This window comes from Ceratotherium simum, chromosome 5 (genome assembly GCF_057802395.1).
Source record: "Ceratotherium simum simum isolate JZ-2026a chromosome 5, ASM5780239v1, whole genome shotgun sequence".
Taxonomy (NCBI): domain Eukaryota; kingdom Metazoa; phylum Chordata; class Mammalia; order Perissodactyla; family Rhinocerotidae; genus Ceratotherium; species Ceratotherium simum.
In genome coordinates, this window is record NC_141904.1 from 81,634,750 (window position 1) to 81,656,094 (window position 21,345).

Consider the following 21,345-nt stretch of genomic DNA (forward strand, 5'->3'; position numbering starts at 1 on the left):
GCGGCCAGGGCATCTGGGTTCTTACACTCTCGAGGGGTTCTGATGCGCAGCAAAGTTTGAGAAGCACTGAGTTAGATGTGAGTCAAGCATTTGGAAAACTCTCCTTGCCACCTCCCACCTCCTCCCCTCTTCTCTACCCCGAGGTGGCCCCTGAGGCGTCACCACCAGACCCCAGGGACCTCAAGAGGATAGTGTGCAAACCAACTGACTCCACCTTTGGCAGAAATGCTCTGCCAAGCTGGTTTGACTCAGCACATTGTTTAGCTCTTATGAAGGTGAATACAGCAAGTCTGTAATATTCTGGCAATCTGTCCCCGGTGTCGTACCCTAAACCTCTAGGGCCCGGCTGTCAGTTATCCTCCCCCACACTGGAGCACAGGCTCCAAGAGGGCAGGGCTTTTGTCTGTCCGTTCAGAATTGCATCCCTGGTACATAGAACAGTACCTGGCACTTAGCAGATGCTCAATAAATATTAGTTGAATAAATTAATGAGTGATTGTGACTGGGAATGGGTCATGGACTTATTGTACCCTTCCCGAGAACATCTGCATTTCTATGGAGCATTCTAGAAAGACCAAAAACCTCCAAAGCTCCCAGGAGATGGAATTCCAGGTATCTAATAGGTAGTTGGCCAGGGAGATTCCTTAGGGTCGGGAACCTGAACAGAGCTCAGTTCACACCAGGTACGGTACATACACGAGACATTATGTACACCATCTAGCCAGAGTCAGTTTAATTCGTGGGTTTCAAGCTGTGTTCTTCAAAGCCCTGTGGCTTACACCAAGATCCCTAAGGGCCTCCAAGGAGGGGATGGGGTTGAACGGGTAGGACACACTATCCCCCAAACTACCATCAACCCAGAGCACCCCATGGTTACCTGTTTTACATAATCAGCTCTAAGTGTCCATTGAAAGAAAAGATTTTGTTTAAAAAAAAAAAAAAGGTTTGAAATGACTTGACCTAGATTGTTTTGCTAAACAAGTAAATCCTTATACTTCCTTCACCAGGGCTGAGAGCTTATCTTCCAGCTGGAGGGAACGAGAGGAGCTGACACCAACAATTCACCCACAGGGCTGCTTCTGTTTGGTGCTACACGTCCCTGCAGAGTCTCTCAGTCCAAGAAGAAGGGCCTGCGACCTCTCTCCAGATGCTCCAGATTCCTACATCCTCATCGGTTCCTGCTTTTGTCAATCCCAGTGTGAGGCTTGGGAATAAGAAACATGACGTCATCACTCCTCAGCTCAAACTGCCCAAAGATTGGTCCTAAAAAATGACATGGAAGAAATGTTTAGTCCCCATCTTTTCACATCAGTGAGGAGCAGGACATTCACCATAAGACCCTGGGAAGTGCCTCAGTCTGGGGAGGACGTTTGCCAAGGTGAGAAATCCTACCATCCTGGAAACAGTCCCAGGTCTGAACACCCCAAATGCCTAATAATAGGTAATTATAGGCTCTAATAATAGACTCTGTCTCCTAATAATAGGCTTCAGGTTTGCACCCTAAAATGGCGTTAACGTTTACCAATGGGAGACAAAGGTTGACTCAGTTGGGATATGTTTCCTGCTACATTCATAGGCATCACCTACAGATAAAACGACACCCAGTGGAAGGAAGGGACATCTCTTCCTGGGTGCTTCTTTTTATGAGCATGAAAGCTTTTCCCAGAAGCCCCCCAGCAGGCATCCCCACACGTCCCTTCGAAGAATAGCAACACACGCAGATGCCTAGACCAATCTCTGGCAAGGGAAATGGGGGCACCACGATTGACTCAGACCAATCAGGATTTGCCCCTGGAGCTGGGGATGGGCTCACTCATTACTGGATCCTGGTCCCTGGGGCAGAGATGGACAACAAAGCCAAAGAGGAGGAGGCGGAGGAACAACAGGTCCCTAAACTACCACCAGCGTTTCTTACAAAGTTAAATTATTCCACTACTTGCTGATCCTCTTATGCAACCGTTTAAATGATTATAAAAAAGATGTGGTGGCGGAGGCAAAATCTTATAATTTAATAAGATGAAACAATCAGGAGACAAAAATGTATGTGTACTAGGTTTGCAGCATACAAATATGTTTGTATGTAGACAACGCTGGAAGATCACGTGCCAGGATGAAATTAATTCACTGATGCGTTAGACGGAGGGATTAAGATTGACTTCATTTTACAACTTTCTAAACATCCTGTAACATTAAAAAAAAGTTAGTTAATAATTGTAATAATGTGACTAGTCCTTGAGATATTGAAATGCAAGCAGAGTGCGTGACTATTCTAGCCTGGGTCAGGGCTCGAGAGATTCTTCTGAGAGCCAGCTGCTGTGGTGGCTGAAATGATTTCTCAAGGTGAAATTCTGAGCATCTGGGCATCTCTCTAAATAAAATTAAGTTTGTCTTTTGTTTTAACCACAGCACATTAAAAAAAAAACCTCAGTGGATTTAAACTACACGTGAAGGGTATGTTTTGGGTGGGCAGCCTGACATTAAACAGCGGCTACTTGGTCCACCCAAAATTCCCTCTTGAAGGCCCCAGAATCGGAAAAGATATGTACTTATCTTCCAGAGCAACTAACACTGAGGCCTGTGTGCCACGCAGTGTGAGAGTCAAGCAGGGGTTTCAAAAGCCAACACAGAATCCAAAGTCTCAAGAACAGACACTGCTTGTAGGTGTTGGTTCTCACTCGGGCAACTCTATATAACAAGACCTCAGGGTGAGCAGCAGCATATTTTTATATATATATTAAGTGATAGTTAATAATCTCCTGGACAACTCCAGCTGGTCTTAGAATAAAAAGGGATTTGTCTAAAATGGAGAGGTCCCCAGTTGATTGCCCCCTTCTGGAGCCAGGCTTAGGAAAGGCTTGAAAGGCAGAAGAAGATGGTTGGCTTGCACTGGCAATAATAATCCATTCTTCAGAGGGAAATCCACACTGGGGAAAGCCCTGGATGTGTGCTGCGTGTGTGACATCTCTCGGAGTGCCCTCTGTCCTTCTCTTCTTTGTTTCAGGTAGGATGCTCTCAGCCACATGTAATAGACAACCCCATCTCAAAATGCCAACATAAAGACATACGTAATTTAACATAAGAAGTCCAGAGCTGGGTGAGCAAACATAGCTGCCCAATGACATCATGAAGGATGTGGATTCTCTCCATCATCCTATTCCGCCATCTTTAGCCTGGGCTTTGCCCTTGGACTCACTCTCTTCATGGTAGCGAGATGGTGGCCCCCAGTGCAGCATTACATCCGGACACAATAACCTCCAGAAGAAAAGAAGACTTTCCATTCCTGTGTCTGTCTCCTTTTGACAGTAAGGAAATCTGTCCCGGAAGTCCCTACAACACTTCCTCTCACATCTCCTTGATCATAAATGCACCAAGTGCTTGTGCCTGAACCAATTACCGGCAAGGGAAATGAGACAGCCTAACGTAGTGAAGGGCAGGCTGTGTGAAGGGTGGATGCACCAAATGGAAGCAGAATTCTATTAGAAACGGGGAGGGGAATATGTGGAGTACGAATAAAGGCATTGCCATACTTAGGTGGCCCATGCTCTTGACACGTCCCCCTTCCCTACAACTGAAAATCACCCCCCCCGACCTCTCCTACAGTCTCTTTTTCACAGGCCTGTCTTCCAGTCCATCCAGGCATCAGAAATTCTCTTCCTGAAAAGGCTTCTGTGGAGCTTGCCGGGAACGCCTTCCTCTCCTGCGTCCCACATTACTATCCTCATACTCCCCATTGTCAGTCTCCTCTTTTAGTCAGTTATGTGTCTTCTGTTTTCCCCAAACTAGACCGTGAGCTTCCAGGGCACAGACACTATGCCTGGTTCATGTCTCCATGCCCACGGTGTCCAGCTGTCCACCTGGGGCTCTGTGTTTGTTCACCTGAAACCACCAGAGCTGCATCAAGCAGCTGAAATCCCAGTATTCATCTAGCACAACTACATCCTGGTACTCAAGGCCAACGCCTATGCTCCTAGTTAACACAGTCTAAGGAAACATGAAATGCGTGCCAAGCTGGGCAAGAGGCTGTACCCTCCACGTGCCTGCTAGTTTCAAGCACTATGGACAGCATCTGCATCCTTGCGATGTTACTGAGCAGCAGATGGAGTCACACGGGCCACACTGGGCAGCCCCTGGTCTCCAGCCCAGAAAGGGCCAGTGTCACCCCACAGCAAATACCTCAGAGCATGCAGGAAAGGGGCCAATTCCTTAGCACTGACTTCATCTTTAAAACTAAGTTCAAAACAGCTTACCATTCACTCCTATTTGGTGAGAGCTGTCCTACCAGTCTTCAGGATTGCCAGACCCTTTGCTCCGGAATTCCTCTCCCTTCTTGCACACAACAGCCCACGATGCAATTAAAGACAGGTCTCCTATCTCCCATCTCTGCTTCTGAAGCTAAGGCCCATAACTCCTTCAAGGTTCTCCACATGACAGTGGGGATCCTCTCAGCTGCCTAGCTGGCCTCACTCATCCAAAAGCACGCTAGCTTCTCAATGCTGTACACCTGAAACTAACATAATATTGCATGTCAACTACACTTCAATTTAAAAAAAAATCACTCTAGCTTGTCAGTGTCCTCCAAACATAAGAGAGCAGAACCCGATACTGTAGTGATGGTGTGTAGCCAAAGCAGGAAAGAGGGGGACCTCCCCCTCCCTAGTTAGATGCTAAAGTAACCCAAAATGGTAATAATTGGCCAAGCAACTACCTAAATGAACACTTATGTTGAACTTACCGGTTGGGAAACAGCACCGGCTTTGAAGTCAGACAGAGGTAGGTTCAAATCCCAGCTCAGCCGCTGATTAGTTTGCTGGGTGACCTGGAGCAGGTCAAATCACCTCTCTGAGCTTTAGTTCCCTCATCTCTAAAATGGCAATCACGATATCTCATAGGGTTGTTGCGACAATGTAATTAAAAGAGAATCCATTCAAAGGACCGAGCATAGAATATGAGCTCAATAAATGGGAGCCGTGACTCCTATTACCACAAAAAATATTAACCTCTAAGATGTGTCTCCACATACTGCACCTCTGTCCTGTACCAAAAACACCGATGGTGAGTATAAAGGTCACAGATGTCAGAGGTGGAACTGCTCTCAGATATCAACTTATTTCAGTGGTTTTCAACACCAACTGAATCATGTTCATCTCACAGGCCCAAACACAGATCAATTCAGGATCTCTGGGGACAGAGTGTGGGCATCTGTGTTTTCTTAGACCAGTCTCCTCACTTTACAGGGGAGGACATGAGGCCCAGAAAGCTGAAGTGATTCTCCACTGATCTTTTCTGATTTGATAACGCTGCATCAGCCCAGAGTTTCAGCTATCAGAATATCTCGGGGACCCTGATTCTACCAGCCAGTGTCAAGGTCCCTTCCAGCCAACATGTTTGATTGGCTTGTCTTCTGTAACCTCATCCAGTCCTCTGTGCAGACAGGACAAGGCCTTGAAGGGTTTGTGTGATGGGCAGAGACGGGGAAGATGGACGGGGAACATTCCAGGTGGCAGGAATAGAGGGGCTACTCACCACCGCCCAAATGCTCAGAGCCTTCTCCTCATGTCCTGGCCCAGCGCCCTGAAGTCTAGCACATGCTGCTCTCCCAGGAAGAAAGCATTTCTTCCGACTGGCAATTTCCTACCTAACACTGCAGCACTTCGGGACCTTATCCCCTGCCTCAGCCCCAGCACGCATCAAAGGCCCAAAGAACAATCAATAATTCCAGAACTATTCATTGAGCACCTACCCTGAGCCAGGGACTCTGCTAGGAACTGTCCACCAGGGAAAGAATCACTGCAATTTAAACAGCAGATATTTATTTGGGCAATGAGAATTGCAATTCGGGAGACACACATTCAGGCAGAAACCCAAAATGTGTTCCAGAGAAGACAAAGAAGGCAAGGATTTATCAAGACAAAAAGAGATAAATCACATAGGTTGTTTTGCAAGACTTGCAATCTGTGCTGGCAACGATTGTTACTTCTTGGCTACAAGAGATTGGTTGCTAAGGCCATCTCTAAGGCAAAACGTTCTTATCCATGGGAGTAAGCATTTTTCTTAAAGGAAGGTCAAGATCACAACAGTTGGGCACAGTTCAAAAATTACACCCCATCTGGGTAGAAACATGGTGTATGTGCAATAGCCCCACTTCCTTAATCGCCTCCTACCTCTATTTTAGAAGCCCCAACATATGTTACTCCCTTTTGTTATTGCTGTGCACATTTTCCCTCTTGATCAAGATCCTTTGGCAGAAAGCACCACAGAACAACAGTTTGATAATGTATACATGAGTATTGATATTTCCTTCGTTGCCAGGAAGGCTCATTCTTGGCAAATCATGTCCCACGTAGAGGGGAAAGCAAGATGCTCAATCATCAGTAAGAGTAAACCCAGTTAAAGGCCTCTGAGCAAGAAGGGGGAGATCAAGAAATGAGTCTTAGGAATAGTCTTTATCTGAAAAAAGTATCAAGTCCTTTGTGTTTGGAGTTGCAAGATTGGTCAATCATCTCACATTGTTGAGCAAACATCACTCTAGCAGTGGAGACAGAGATGCAACATCATGAAATGCAAACCATTAGCAGTTTAAAGGTAAAGATTGAACAAATCAGAACAATAATCATTAGTAAGGCTTGGAACCCTGATATCAAAATAGCTCCAAGCCCAGAGGGTAACCAACCAAACAGGTCAGAGTGGTCTAGGAGGCCAGTTGCATGACCTACATCATTGAGGAGATTTATATTATCTTTTATGATCTTCAGTTTTTGTTTTATGTGACCAGACTCATTTATGTAAAAGCAACATTCTTCTCCCAGGAGTGCGCAAGTACCCCCTTGTTGACCGTTAGGATGTCAAGAGCCCTTTGATTTTGAAGAACAACTTCTGCCAGACTGTCTATTTGGCCCTGTTGATATTCAATAGCTTGTTTGGTGGCATTGAAGGCTGAAGCCATCACGAGGGAGAGGTTACAGATGGCTTTTTCAAGGTCAATTACCCCATAAGTGGGAAACAATGCTCTACCAAAGGCACATCCCGATCCTGTCTTATCTACAATTGGGTTGTATATAGGAAGTCCCTGAAAGTCATAGTTTCTTTTGGCTCTCTTGAGTTGACATGAGAATGAGCCAAGGTTTGGGATACGAGCAGTAGAAGGAAGAATTTTTTCTAATGGCAGCATCTGGGGTGACTGCTACTATTCCACATCATCCCTTCCAAGAGATGGGGAGAGTGGAAAAAATACTGGAGCCACACAGAAAAAAGTATCCGGTGTTTTTGAGAGATATGGCATAAGTAGGTCCATGTGCCCAGCCTCTCTTGTTAGGTTCAAAAGATGGAATTTCATTGTCAGAAATGTAATCATTCTCTCAGAGAACATGGTAGTCAGATCTAGCAGTGTTGTGAGAACGATTATAGGAACAACAAAGGTTTCTATAAGTTTGGAGCAAAAAAAGAGATTAATTTTGGCCAGGTGAGTTTTGTAGGGGGTCAAGAGGGTCATTAAGGCTATCATAGTTTTTATTTAATTTCCACCATTCTCCTGATTTTTGATCTATATCCCAATGAGTGCAGTCAAAGGGAGTATGGCAGCTCCCCAAGTGCCAGTTGCATTGTTTTAGTGTCCCCATGATAGAGATACATCAAGGGATATAACGTCATAATGGTTTTGTGAACCCCAGCAAGGTGTGAATTCATGGTCAGTGAAACCATAGAGAAGGGTGAAATTACAGATATTAACTGGTAAATAACCTAGAGTTTTCCCAGTACCATTTATATTTTCAATACATGAGGAAAAAATATTGATGAGTATCCAAATTCAGGTGAGAGAGACACGACGGTGAGCTGGAGGTACCCAAGTAAGTGAGGTAATATCTGAGGCTTGTTTTCCAGGACAGCCAATAGGTGGTTTCAAAAGTGCCACAGAAAAACCCTACATCTTTCCTGGTTAGATTCCTCCAACCTTCTAAGGATAGAGGCTCTGCTACCAGTTCAGGAATACCATGGGTGTGGTTTGCCTCCCACATATCCAACAACTGGTAAGGCTGGCACTCAGCAAGTTTCTGTAGAGTCAGAACAAAGGATGAGGTAAGGCGGTGCAAGGTGGGCTGCAGCTTACTGTAATAAGCACCATTAAGGCAGCTCCCATCCAGATCCCAGACATTTTGTTGCCAATTAATGGGTAATCTAATCAAACGACTTTATTTAGATTTTTATTTATTTTTTCCCCCCAAAGCCCCAGTAGATAGTTGTATGTCATAGCTGCACATCCTTCTAGTTGCTGTATGTGGGACACGGCCTCAGCATGGCCGGAGAAGCAGTGCGTTGGTGCGCGCCAGGGATCCGAACCCGGGCCGCCAGCAGCAGAGCGCGCGCACTTAACCGCTAAACCATGGGGCCGGCCCTAATTAAACGACTTTAGATGGTGATTATGAAAGGGTTATTAGAATTAAAACCCTTACGATTAAGTTTTAGTCTATTTTATATGAACTTTAGAGGAGGTGAAAATAAGAACTGAAGTTAAAGAATAATTTAAAAGGCAATTTAAAACACAAGGAAGGTGACCCGTGTTACGTAAAAGGATTAGGATTGCTAGTATACCCAGGAGTATGATTATTGTAAGCAGTTATAAAGTAGGCATATGACTTGTGCATTACAAGGGTTTAGATAGGGGAGACATAAGGGTCAGGAGGATGCCTGATATTTGTTGACTGTATCTTCAGATTCAAAAACAGGCGGTGTTCTCAAGAAACAACGTTTACAAACAGGGGTATTAGGAGGATAACAAGGGCGGTGTTTAGTGCACTGGCTGTTGAGGCGGAAAGGAATGAGATTAGAAATACAGGCCTGGTCCTGGGTCTTGGGATTTACAGTCTACATCAGATGTTGTCTGCTTCCTGTTCCAGTGACTGTCATTTTGGGGCAAGTTTTAATAACGTTAATTTAAGATCACCAACGGGTTGAGAAGTCCAGTCAGGGGTACTAGACGTGGGAGCCTTTTATAAATGACAAAGATGAATCCATGAGTCAATGCCTTTTAACTTTGCAGCACAGGGATTAGTTAACCAAATCTGATATGGTCCCTTCCAATGAGGCTTGAGGGAGTCCTTATGGAGGAGACTTTTCCAATAAACTGCAATCTCCAGGTTGTAGACTGTAGTGTTCAATGTCTTCGTCTCCCAGGGGTGCACTGTGAAAAGATTGTTCTACCAGTCCTCCTTTTTGTTTGTTTGTTTGTTTGATTGGTTGGTTTTGTGTGTGTGTGTGTGTTATTTTTTTCTTCCTGAGCTAACATCTGTTGCCAATCTTCCTCTTTTTTTGCTTGAGGAAGATTAGCCCTGAGCTAACGTCTGTGCCAATCTTCCTCCACTTTATATGTGGGTTGTCACAACAGCATAGCTGACGAGTAGTATAGGTCCACACCTGGGATCCGAACCCGCGAACCCAGGCCGCCAAAGCGGAGAGCACAGAACTTAACCACTATGCCATGGGGCCAGTCCCAGTCTTTTGTTTTTTTGGAGGGCTTGGATTAAGCCTTACAATAGGTCATTATGTCACCTTTGAGTAGACTCGGCTCCTAGGCCCCCTGATCCAGTCTCATCAGTCTCCCAGTAATAATTTCAAAAGGTGAAAGTTTATGTTTCCCAAAAGCAGTGGATCTGAGATTTAACACTACTAGTGGGAGAGCTTTTGGCCATGGCAGATGGAAAGATTGCATAAATTTTGCCAATTGGGTTTTTATAACATTGGTTCATTCCACAAGGCCAGATGATTGAGGATGACAGGCACAGTGAAAATGTATTACTGGCCAAACATGACAAATAGATTGTAATATTTGTCCAGTAAAATGGGTCCCTTGGTCTCTGTGAAGTTCCCAGGGTATTCCCCAGTTTGGAATAATTTTTTCCAACAATATCTTTCCTACTGCTGAGGCCATAGCTCTATGACATGGGAAAGCTTCAACCCCATGGGAAAACATACAAACCACTACTAAAACATATTTGTACCCTTGAAATGGTACAAGGGTCCAGATGGCAAGGGAAAATGTCCCACAGAACTATGAGTAGGTTTTCGGGATTATGTCTAGGACAAATTTGACATTTATTACAGATATAAGAAGCTACTTCAGGTGAAGGTTTCCAATAGTATTGCTCTCCCTAAAGTATCATTTTATCTGAACTCCAACGAGTCAAATCACGTTTATAACCGAGGATTTGTTCCTACAGGCAGTCAGAAAGGACCGGTTGGTCATTAGGGCCATATCAAAGGTTGGTTTTGGTGTTAAATTGGCAGCCTTGTCCAGTCTAATAATTTTTCTCTCGTTCAGAGGCCAATTTTTGGCCTCCTGAAGAGTACCTTTAAGGTCTCCTGTAGCTGCTTTGAGTGGGGGTGATAAGGAGAGTTCTAAGACTGGTTTTTCCTTTTGGAGGGCCGCCTATTTAGTAGCTACATCAGCCAAATAGATTTCTCCATATCTGTCATGGAATGTCCAGGAGTCTTTATAATAGCTAAGGATTTAGGCCTTTGAATAGCGTCTAAAAGTTCTAAAACATGTGTGCCACTTTTAATCTTTTGCCCTGAAGAGGTAAGAAATCTTTTTTGTTTCTAAAGCATGCCAAAATCATGAGCTACTCTGAAGGCATAGCAGCTGTCTATATAAATATTAGCAGCTTTACCTGTAGCCAAAAGACAGGCTCTAGTAAATACCATTAGTTTGGCCTGTTGGGCTGAAGTGGCCATTGGTAATGGCGCAGCTTCAGCAGCCTGCGTTAGGGAGACAATATCATAACTGACTCAGTATGTTCCTGTTTCATCTTTAAGATAAGAGCTGTTGGCAACTAGAAGAATGTGCAACTATGACATACAACTATCTACTGGGGCTTTGGGGGAAAACTAAATAAATAAAATTTAAAAAAAATTTATAAGATGAGAGCTGTTGGTAAACCAGATCAGATCTGCGTTGTCCAGTGGAGTTTCCTTTAAGTCCAGCCCAGGAACCAGAAGGTGGTCCATCAGAGAAATGCATGAGGCATTTCATCAGAAGGCAGGGGGAGTAGAGTGGTGTGCTTTAGAGAATGACAGCAGGCAATAGTAACATTGAGTGGTGACAGCAGTAGAATTTCATAGGTTAGTCTGCTAGAGAATAGATGTTGAGTATGAAGGGAAGTAAGAAGGGCTTCTACTGAATGGGGAACTTATATAGTAAGTGGAGAACCCATGATTACTTCTATGCTTGCTAGTAATTTTGCCATTTCAGCTATGACTCTTACGCATGGAGGTAGGCCTTTGGCTACTGGATCTAGTTGCTGACTATAATATCTTGTAGGCCTATGTTGGTCTCCATGTCATTGGGTTAAAACCCCAAGATCATTTCCTTCTCTTTCATGTACAAAGAGAAAGGATGGTAAACCATAATTGGGGTGTCCTAATGCAGGAGGATCTAGGAGGCTTTGTTTAATTTTGGGAAGGGCTTTCTGGCCTTCTTTGGTCCATGTGAGGGTCTCAGGTTGATTAGTTTTAAGGAGGGAATATAGTTGTTGTGCTAGGGCTGACAAGTTAGATATCTAGTTTCTGCAATATTCAGCTAGTCCTAAGAACCTTCGTAGCCGACATTTCATTGGGGGCATAGAAAGGACAAGATTCCCTGAATCCTGTCAGGGTCAAGAAGTCACTCTTGTGTTGAAATGAGGTGTCTGAAGTATTTAATTTGAGGCAGACAGAATTGTAGTTTTTCTTTAGATACCTCATGTCCCCTTTTGGCCAATGCCTTGAAGAGATGAAGGCTATCTTCAACAGATGCCTCCTTGGAAGGGGAGCGAGGAGGGAGATCATCTGCATATTGTAATAAAGAGGAGCCTTGGGAAAATTTAAGTCTGAAATGTTAGCCTTTAAAATCTGAGAAAAATAGGTAGGGCGTTCTTGTATCCCTGTGGCATAACAGTCCAGGTATATTGTTTTTCCCAAGTGATGGTGAACACCAACTGGCTTTCAGGGTCAACAGGATGCTAAAGATGCTGCAAAGGTCTATGACAGTGAAGGTTTGGCTGTTAGGAGGGACAGCTGAGAGCAGAGTGTGTGGATAAGGCACTACAGGATGTCAGGCAACAACAATATTATTTACTGCCGTGAGGTCTTGAACAAATCTCCATCCCCTCCCACGGGGTTTTTGAACAGGAAGGATAGGAGCGTTACATGGGCTAGTATAAGGGATAACCAATCCTTCTGTAAACAGTCTTCAATTATGGGTTTTATGCTTTGGATTGCCTCAGGGTTCAAGGGGTATTGTTTCATGTTAGGTGGGGGTTTCCTTCCAGCTATTTGGATTTTAATGGGCGGTGCAGAATGTATGCACCACCATCAGTGGAACTCTTTGACCAAAGGGATTCAGGGGCAGTGTCTAGGAGAGGTTCTGAATTATGCGTCTGTAGGGAAAGGATGGGGATAGATATTGAGATGTCGGGATCTTCTTGAGGACCTACATTTGGGGGTTCAAGATTTAAAATATTTCCCCCTTTTGAGAGAAAGAAATGTGCGCCTGACGTGCCTCAAGAAAATCTCCCCCTAGTGGGTGGATGGGAGCTGAAGAAATTCCAAGGAAAGGAGGATGCCCCTGAATGGGCCCTGGTTGGAACAGAATGGAAGGGACTTACAGACTGTCATAGGGTGATTAGAAACCCCAACCAAGGGCCGGCCGGCGGCGCAAGCACTTAAGTGCGCACGCTCCGCTACGGCGGCCCAGAGTTCGCCAGTTCGGATCCCGGGCGCGCATCGATGCACCTCTTGGCAAGCCATGCTGTGGTGGCGTCCCATAGAAAGTAGAGGAAGACGGGCATGGGTGTTAGACCACGGCCAGTCTTCCTCAGCAAAAAAAAAAAAGAGGAGGATTGGCAGATGTTAGCACAGGGCTGATCGTCCTCAGAAAAAAAAAAAAAGAAAGAAACCCCAACTATTTGTATAGTTTGAGTACTCTGAGGGAGGGGACAAGAGAGGCTGGTGGGGTTTCAGACGAAATAGGTGGCTCCTGTGTCACCAAGGGCCTTGGTAACCTCTCCCCTGATGGTGAAATCAATTTCACCTGTCATAGGGTATTAGCTTGGAGGAGGGGAAGAATACCTTGTGGGCCCTCAGAGCACCCATATTGTGAAGATGGATGAAAGGAGTTTCTAGACGCTTGTGACGAAATCAAAGAGGGATGGTTATCTCTTCCTTGAGTCAATCTTTTTAATTTTAAGCAATCATTTTTAAAATGTCCCGGCTTTTTACAAGTAATAACATAAACCCCTTGGCACAGAATTAGGACGTTGGAAAAGGAGTTTATGTTAATTAGTGGTTAAATGCTGAAGTTGGCTCATATTCTGTGCAGCCTTTTTTTTATTACTTTTCTGGATAGTTCCCACTAGCTGATTATCCAGATTAACTAGATCAGGAGTTTGCATAGTTTGCCAATTTGGAGAGGTTCGTTTTATTAATAGCGACAGTTCTTCATCCAATCCATCAACAAAGGTGGAGTTAAATGTGGTATAAGTAGCCAGGTGGATGGCAGAAAGACCAGAATTTTCAAAAAAAAAAAAAGTCTCTAGTCTGTTGGAGTAGTCGAGAACAAATTCATCAGATATTTAGATGCACTGCTTAATTTTTTCCAATCTACAGACTTCAGGAAAGCTTTAGGAATAGTCTCATAGAGTCTTTTCGCTAATTTAAGTGCATTGGTTCTATCAGTGGCCCTTCGCTTGTGAAAATCCTCTAGGGGGTTAGCCCATTTGGCCAGTTGTGTCCAGTTTCTGGCCTGACCTTCGCCAACCAGCATTGTAATTAGTTGGTACATATCAGAGAAATCAGGTTCCTATGTTTGAATCACCATGTTAAATTCTTCAGCAAATTTGTGGGGATCTTCATCAGCCTTGGGAAATTCCCTAACTATGGCTTGTAATTCAGCTTTTGACCAGGGGTAAAGGAGGTTTGAGTAGCTCCTGTTTCCCAAGGTTTAATTTTAAATGGAGCAGGATGAACAGGAGGGTCAAGAGGGACTTGGGGTCCTGGGGGGTCTGAGGGAGGCTCAGGGTCCTGGGGGTGAACAGGGAGTTCCCCCAGGGAGGAGGAGTCAAAGAAGGTGGAGCAGAAGAAAGCAAGGAGTTGAGGAGGAGGAGTTTGTGAAGCTTTGGCCGATTTTTCTAGTTCTAGAAGTTTCTTAGATCCAAATTAGCTTATAAAGTGTTGAGGTAACTGCCTGAAGGGGAGCAACTTTTTCAGCGTTTCTCTTAGGAGCCTCTAGGTACCATTTAAAATAAGCTTCCCATTCATTTTGCCTAGTTTTATAATCCTTTTCTAATTTCACGTGTAAATAATTTTGGAATATCAAAGGTTCCCCATCTTGGCCAATGAAGTTTTAAGTCATCCCAGGTAATACAGGTCCATCAAGGTAAAAATTTACAAGAAGAGGGACCATATTCTTTAAACATAAATCCAGCTGGGGTTCCCAAAGGAGGCTGATCATTTGTGATTGTTCTAGAACAACTGTTCCCCATAATTTAGAGACAGCTGTTTTTGGGTGACCACGGCAGGAGGGCATGTGTTTCGGGTCGAGTATGTGCTGCTTGCGAGGATCACTTCCCAAAGTGCCACCAATAGGCTGTTGGTCTCTCTCCTACGTGTCTCAGAAAATCTTGGACACCTGGCAGTGTCAGGTGGCCCAAGAAACTAGGCTGACCAGTGCTTTATGTGTACCTCCCGGATGAGCTTATGGAGTTCCTCCTGACTTAGGAATGGGATGTGTTCTTTGGTTAGGAGGCCCAATGAGACCACTGCACATCACAGACAGAGTCCTAACACTTCTGCTAGGTTTCTCGTTCCCTAGAAATACCCTGAAAGGGATGGGAAGGAGCAATATTTCTTATCTCAGAGTCAGAGGACCCTCATTTGGATGACAGCAGAAGCTAAAAGGTCTGCGTTCATTATCAAGAACAGCCAATTTTTGAATTTTACGAGAATGTGGACACAAAGTGAAAAACTACTAGCGCTACAATAGCATTCATCAAGAAAAGTTCTTAAACCCAAATCCTCCCTAGGTAAGGCAAGGACAGAATCCTCCCCTCCAAAGGAGTTCAGACAGAACCAGTTAGCCCACTCAAATAAAATCTGGTCAACTAAAGAAATAGGAGGTTCAGATCCAGGAGAACTTACTGCTGGAGCTCCAAGGCTTGCCGATGGAAACACCAGAGGACACAGGTCTCTTGGAGGTACCCACCACCTATCCATGGCGGCACTGGGGTCCAGGGTCAGCTGCTCTTGATCCTGCTGGCTATGCCAAGATGTGTTGACCTAGGAAAGAATCACTGCAATTTAAACAGCAGATATTTATTTGGTCAATTAGAATTGCAATTCGGGAGACACACACGCAGGCAGAAACCCAAAATGTGCCCCAGAGAAGACAAAGAAGGCAAGAGTTTATAAAGACAAAAAGAGATAAATCACACAGGCTGTTTTGGCAAGATTTGTGATTAGCACTGGCAACAACTCTTCTTGGCTACACGTGATTGGTTGCTAAGGCCATCTCTAAGGCAAAAGTTATCTATGGGAGTAAGCATTTTTCTCAAAGGAAGGTCAAGATCACAGCAGTGAAGCACAGTTCAAAAGTTACACTCCATCTGGGTAGATGTGGTGTACCAGCATAGCCCCACTTCCTTAATGGCCTCCCAACTCTCTTTTAGAAGCCCCAACACCTGTTACTCCTTTTTGTCATTGCTTTCCACAGAACGCAGATATAACAGTGAGGGAGGCTGACCTGGTACCTGCCCTCATGGCGCCATCATTCTATCTGGCAAGCAGCTCTTCCTGCGTCCGACGCTCTGCCCCCGGAGGAAGAGGAAGAGGCCACCACTCGGTATCGCAATCCAGAGGCCCAACTGTTTGCTTCGCACGGGAGAGCCGTACTTGTGAGGCACACACCGAACAAAGCAAGAGCTGGTTGTAGAGGGTTCCGGGAAACGTGCAGCTCAGGGGCGCACGGACTCGAGGAAGTGGGAGTGTTCAGGGATTGGTTCATCTCTAGCTGTAGAAATATGGTTACAAAAGCATAGCTATTACACATCCTGAACCCTCAGGTTTAGCAATGTGGTCGCTGGAGTGAAGCTGTTGCTGATTGGCTGACTTTTAGCAACATGGGCACTGGAGACTGTTGCTGATTGGCTGACTGTTAGCGCCATGATCATTAGCGTGAAGCTGTTGCTGATTGGCTGACTTTTAGCAACATGGGCACTGGAGACTGTTGCTGATTGGCTGACTGTTAGCGCCATGATCATTAGCGTGAAGCTGTTGCTGATTGGCTGACTTTGGCAACATGGTTGCTGAAGCACGGGCTGGGTGTATAACGGTGCTGGAGGTAACAAGTGGATTGCAAGGAACTATGGCCAAAGAATAGCCAGTCTTTTCCTTTCTTGATGTTGGTGTATGGGAAATTTTTTTCCCCAGTCCCTCTCTGGTCCTTTTGCAGCCAACTCTGGGTGAAACTTCAAAAAGCTCACAGTTCAGTTAGGAATTCAGGGCACACTCCTAAAAATGGATCCAGTGGTGACAAGCATGGTGTTCATTCAGCAAGCGTTTATGGTGTGGGCTCCAGCTGTGTTTTTAGCCCATGTGGAAGTACTAGGGGCACACAGAACCCTAAATTCAAGGCCAGTAGGGGAAGGGTCAAGAGCAAAATACCAAAATAAAATAAAATAAGGCCTTTGGAATTGAAGCAGCTCCAAATGGAAAGCTGACAGAGACCGCAGAGAATGTGTGCTCCAGCCTCCTCATTTAAAAGGTAGGAAAACCTGATTCCCAGAGGAGGTAACTGACATGCCCACATTCACATAGTAGGTTACTTGTCAAAGGGGGACCGGGGTATCCTGACTCCTGGTCCAGTGCTCCTTTACTGAAACCTACTGCCCACAAACAAGGCGGAAGGAGCTGGCTGCTCTCATTTGGGGTGATGGGGGAAAGCCTCAGGGAGAAGGTGGGCCGGCAAGTGGACTTTGGAGGAAGGGCATGAGCAAAGGCATGGGTACAGATTCCCCTTGTACCTGCTCATTCAGGCGCCCCAATTCCTCCCACTTGCCCTGTTGTTTTCCTCCCTCTACCCTGGTGCATTGCACCTTCTTGCTGGAGTAGTCACAGCTGGAGCCCTGAATTCCAGAGAGCACGTCAGCCAGGATCTCTAAACTGCATTTGCAGGTCTGTTCCACTGGGCTCCTCTGGGGAAAGAGCAGAATGAGAGGACACAGCCTCTGCACCAGAGAGGTCACCCAGCTAATTGGACAGGCACCCAGTGCCTTCCCTCCCCACCTTGCTTCTGGAGCAGCTCTTCCAGGATTCTCTACAGATGCTCGTGTAGGGGCAGAATAAACAGCTCATTTGTTAGCGCCAGCAGCACCCACAGGGTGGGAGTGGCATGAGACCTCAGAGAGATGATACAGGCAAAGCTTGTCCCTGATGCCCACAATCTCTTCTCATTCATGTCAGAGCCTGGTCCTACCCTGCTCCCTGGCCTCTCCCAGAGCCCCTTATGCCTCACCCAAACCTGCTCTCCAGTGTAGTCTTCTTTTCCTTTTACAGAGGAACACATTTCCTAGCCCTGCCATGTGTTGGGTGCTGGAGATAAAGAGAAAACATCAAGGTGGATCCTTTGCCCTCAAGTAATCATGAACAAGTCAGAGAGAGAAATTTAATGAATAAATATGAAAGACCAGTGTCATGCCAGGCCTTGTGCTAGGCACTTCCATATTTTATTTAACTCACAGTGCTGAGAGGTAGATGGGCTTTGTGGTAGACAGAGTCCTAGGATGGCCCCCAAAATTCCCACCCACTGGTGTACATGCTCTGTAAAATCGCTTCCCCTTGAGTGTGGTCAGGACCTGTAAATATGATGGGGTATCGCTCCCTTGAGAAGGTTATGTTATAAGACTCTTATAGTAGACTGAAAATTCTCCTGCTGACATTGAAGAGCTAAGCCACCATGTTGCGAGAGGGCCACATGGCTAGGACCTAGGGCCACACGGTCTTTATGAGCTGAGAGCAACCTCCAGCTGACAGCCAACAAGAAAACGGGGACCTCAGTCCTACAGCCATAAGGAACTGAATTATGCCAATGACCTGAGTGAGCTTGGAAGAGGACTCCAACCTCCAGATAAGAATGCAGCCCCAGCCAACACCTTGATATGGGCCCTGAGCAGAGAACTCAGCTACACTGTGTCCAGACTTCTGACCTGCAGAAACTGGGAAATAATAAATAGGTGTTAAGTCTCTGAGTTTGTGGTAATTTGTTATGCACCAATAGAAAAGTAATACAGGGTGATAGTCATAACACTTAAGAACCAGCAGGGCATGGGCACAAACCAATCAAAGCAGACACAGGCATTAAACAACTGATATGGTGGCATAATGTTAGCCTTGGAGGAAGGTTTTGTAATGCCTATTTTATAGATATGGAAGCTGATGTTCAGTGGAAATTAACTAGCCCAAGACTTCATAGTTATAAGAGGCAGAGCCAGATTCAATCCCAGCCTCCTGGAAAGCAGTTTAGTATACAGCAGCGAGGAGCACAGGCTTTGGTGTAAGTGGATGGAGGGCTTCCAGATCCTTAGGGATCTGGACTTGGTCTTCTGGGTAATGGTGGCCACTGATAAATGTCTGTAAGATGCAAGGGTAGAGTAGAAACTTCAGGAGTTGGCAGCGCGTGGAGGAAGCAAGTGGGTGCAATTTAAGGAAGGGGTCAGTCAGAGCAGCAGAACCCTGACAGGTGATATAGAGTATGGAGTCTGACAAAGGGATTAGGCCTTATGCACTTGTGAGAGCTGGTTAAGAAGGCTATGCAAAGCTTTGTTTCCGGTGCTGGGCCTGGAGGCATTCTAGGTCAGCCAGGCTGCTGGTCGTGAAGGCAAGCTGGGCGTGAAATAGGGGAGAGTCAACACTAATGGGAACCCACGTGGCTGAACTGCAACCCAGAAGGACAAATTGTGGCTGAACCCATAGGAACAAGCTGGAGCCCATGCCTATCTTTCCCCACCTCCAACCTCGATGATGCCAGAAAAGGTGGTGTGCTTCTCCACAGAGCTGCACACACATGCAGCCCAAGGCTAGGAGAAGTCTAATGGGAGAGCTGGTGGGAGCTGCAGGCTTGGGAGCTGCCCCCTGTCTACGAGGTGAGACAGCAGGTCCACAACATGCACAAGCCGGCCTTCAGAGCTTGAGAATTACTGCTCCTTCACTTCACCCTCCATAGCTCATGTAAATTTCTCCCATGGACCAACCCTAACTGGAACCACACAGGGAAGGCAACTGTGGGAAAGGTAGCTCTAACTTCACTAAGTTGACTCCGTCCAACCTGCCTCCCATCTTAACAAAGATGAACGTCTGAAGCCAAGGGAATGAGGCTCTAGAGTTGGAATTTCAGAGGTTTCTCTGCAGGCCTTTTGTGAGGGATACCCCAAGACTTTATGTCCCCAGGATCTTGGTCCCAAACCCACCCACCCACTCTACAACTCTGTCACCTGCTTCACAGGCCGCCATCTTTGGCAGTGCCAAGAATCCTTGACTCTGGTCCTAATGTTTCAGCAATCACAGCTTGGCATTCTGCTCCAACATCCTGCACTCTCCCCTGGCTGACACCTTCCTCCCTCCCTCCTTGTACCCACACATTTTTTAAGTGACCCCAAAGAGATCACTCTGTGATCCTGGGTTTACCCATTATCTACTCAATACATGGATCCCCTCTATAGTGTCCCTGCCAAATGCTCGGTTTCTTTACAACCCTTGATGGTGAACTCACTACCTGTCCAGGCTGCCTGCGTATTCCATTTTTGAATAGTGAAAACAGAAAGATTTATTTATATTGAGTTGAAATATATCTCCCTGTAGTTTTGACCTATTGGTCCAAATTTTACCACCAGAAAAAATCTAACTCCCCAGATGTGGTGGTTAAGACCGCAGGAATTGGAGTTACACAAACCCAAGTTCAGATCTTAGCCCTGCCACTTCTTGCTCTGTGCCTTAGCACTTTGCCGCTCGTTTTAGCATCCATTGGTGGGTCGTGCCCGTGGGAATGAGTACTGTGGTAGACTAATGGTGATTCCTCTCTAGCTCTGGTTCAGCTTCCTTCTCTGTAAATGGAAGCCAGGAGAATTTTAAGAAGAAAGTATGTAATGTAGCATGGTGCCTGGCACTTGCTGAGTGCCCAGTGAATGCTAGCTTTTATCCCTCAAAGATAACAGTGCCCCAAAGAACGTTCTTTTCTGGGCTAGATACCCCTGGTTCATGTCAGGTTCTCAGGCCCCTCGCCATCCCAGACTGTAGGTGCAGCACATGCTCTGGTGTCCATTGCCTCTCTGATGGGACTTGCCTGTTGGCTGTCCTATCCTCTCCAACTCCTGCTGCCATCCTCTACTTTTCAGGGCTAACACTCGTGGCTACTTAGATACAGAAGGTGGGAGGGCTGTGCAGCAGGAACAAGCTGTGCTGTCACATCTGGCAGGAACAGGGAGGTGTCTGGGGAAGCTGAGAATAGCTGTCCTGGAAGTGAGCAGGGAGATGGCACCAGCTGGTGAGGGGCCGTGGGGGGGCAGGGTCTGCACCGCAGTACCATGGATGGAGCCTGGGCCCCTGCCCAACCCAGTGCTCACTGCTCACTTCAGACTGGCAGGAAGCAGCTGAGGGAGATGCTCCTTCTCAATTACAAACTCCCTGCAATCCCCTCTCCCAGACCTCCTCGACCTAGAAAAACAGACCAGCAGAGAACTGCCATCCCATCTGGAGTTACAGAGAGACTGGGAAATGTCGCACTTTATCCAGCTCTTAAGGAAGGCAGGGGAGCGTTTCCTCCCACTTTTATTTTGTTTCATTTTGTTTTAACATTCAAAAGTCACAATTCACAATATTAATAAACTAAAAAAGAAAAAACATATGATCATCTAAATAGATGCAGAAAAAGTATCTGACAAAATTCAATGTCCATTCCTGATTTAAAGAAAAAATTCTCAGCAAACTAGGAATAGAAGCAAATATCCCCAACCTGATGCAAAGCTTATATCTGATAGAGAACTTGTAAGTAAGATGAAGGGAATCTAGATTGGAAAGGAAGAAATAAAACTGTCTTGACTGGCAGATTACGTGATTCTCTATATAGAAAATCTCATGTTTAGCAAGGTTGCAGGATACAATATGTAAAAATCAATTCTATCTCTATAACCTATCAATGCACATTCAGAAACTGAAATTTAAAAAACTTTACAATTAACTCTTACAACTCAATAATTTAAAACAAAATTTTAAATGGTCAAAGATTCTGAATAGACATTTTTCCAAAGAAGAAATAAAAATGGCCAATAA

General features: G+C 45.5%; 1 long non-coding RNA gene across 1 annotated transcript; it reads right to left on the reverse strand.

Moving 5' to 3' along the window:
* Positions 1–580: 580 nt before the first annotated feature.
* LOC147917103 (uncharacterized) lies at positions 581–16,015 on the reverse strand. Its single transcript, XR_015552373.1, has 3 exons — positions 15,767–16,015; positions 15,166–15,303; positions 581–1,263 (listed from the first exon to the last, which is right to left on the reverse strand). It is a non-coding gene; the product is annotated as an uncharacterized LOC147917103 (long non-coding RNA).
* Between the last annotated feature and the right edge of the window lie 5,330 nt (positions 16,016–21,345).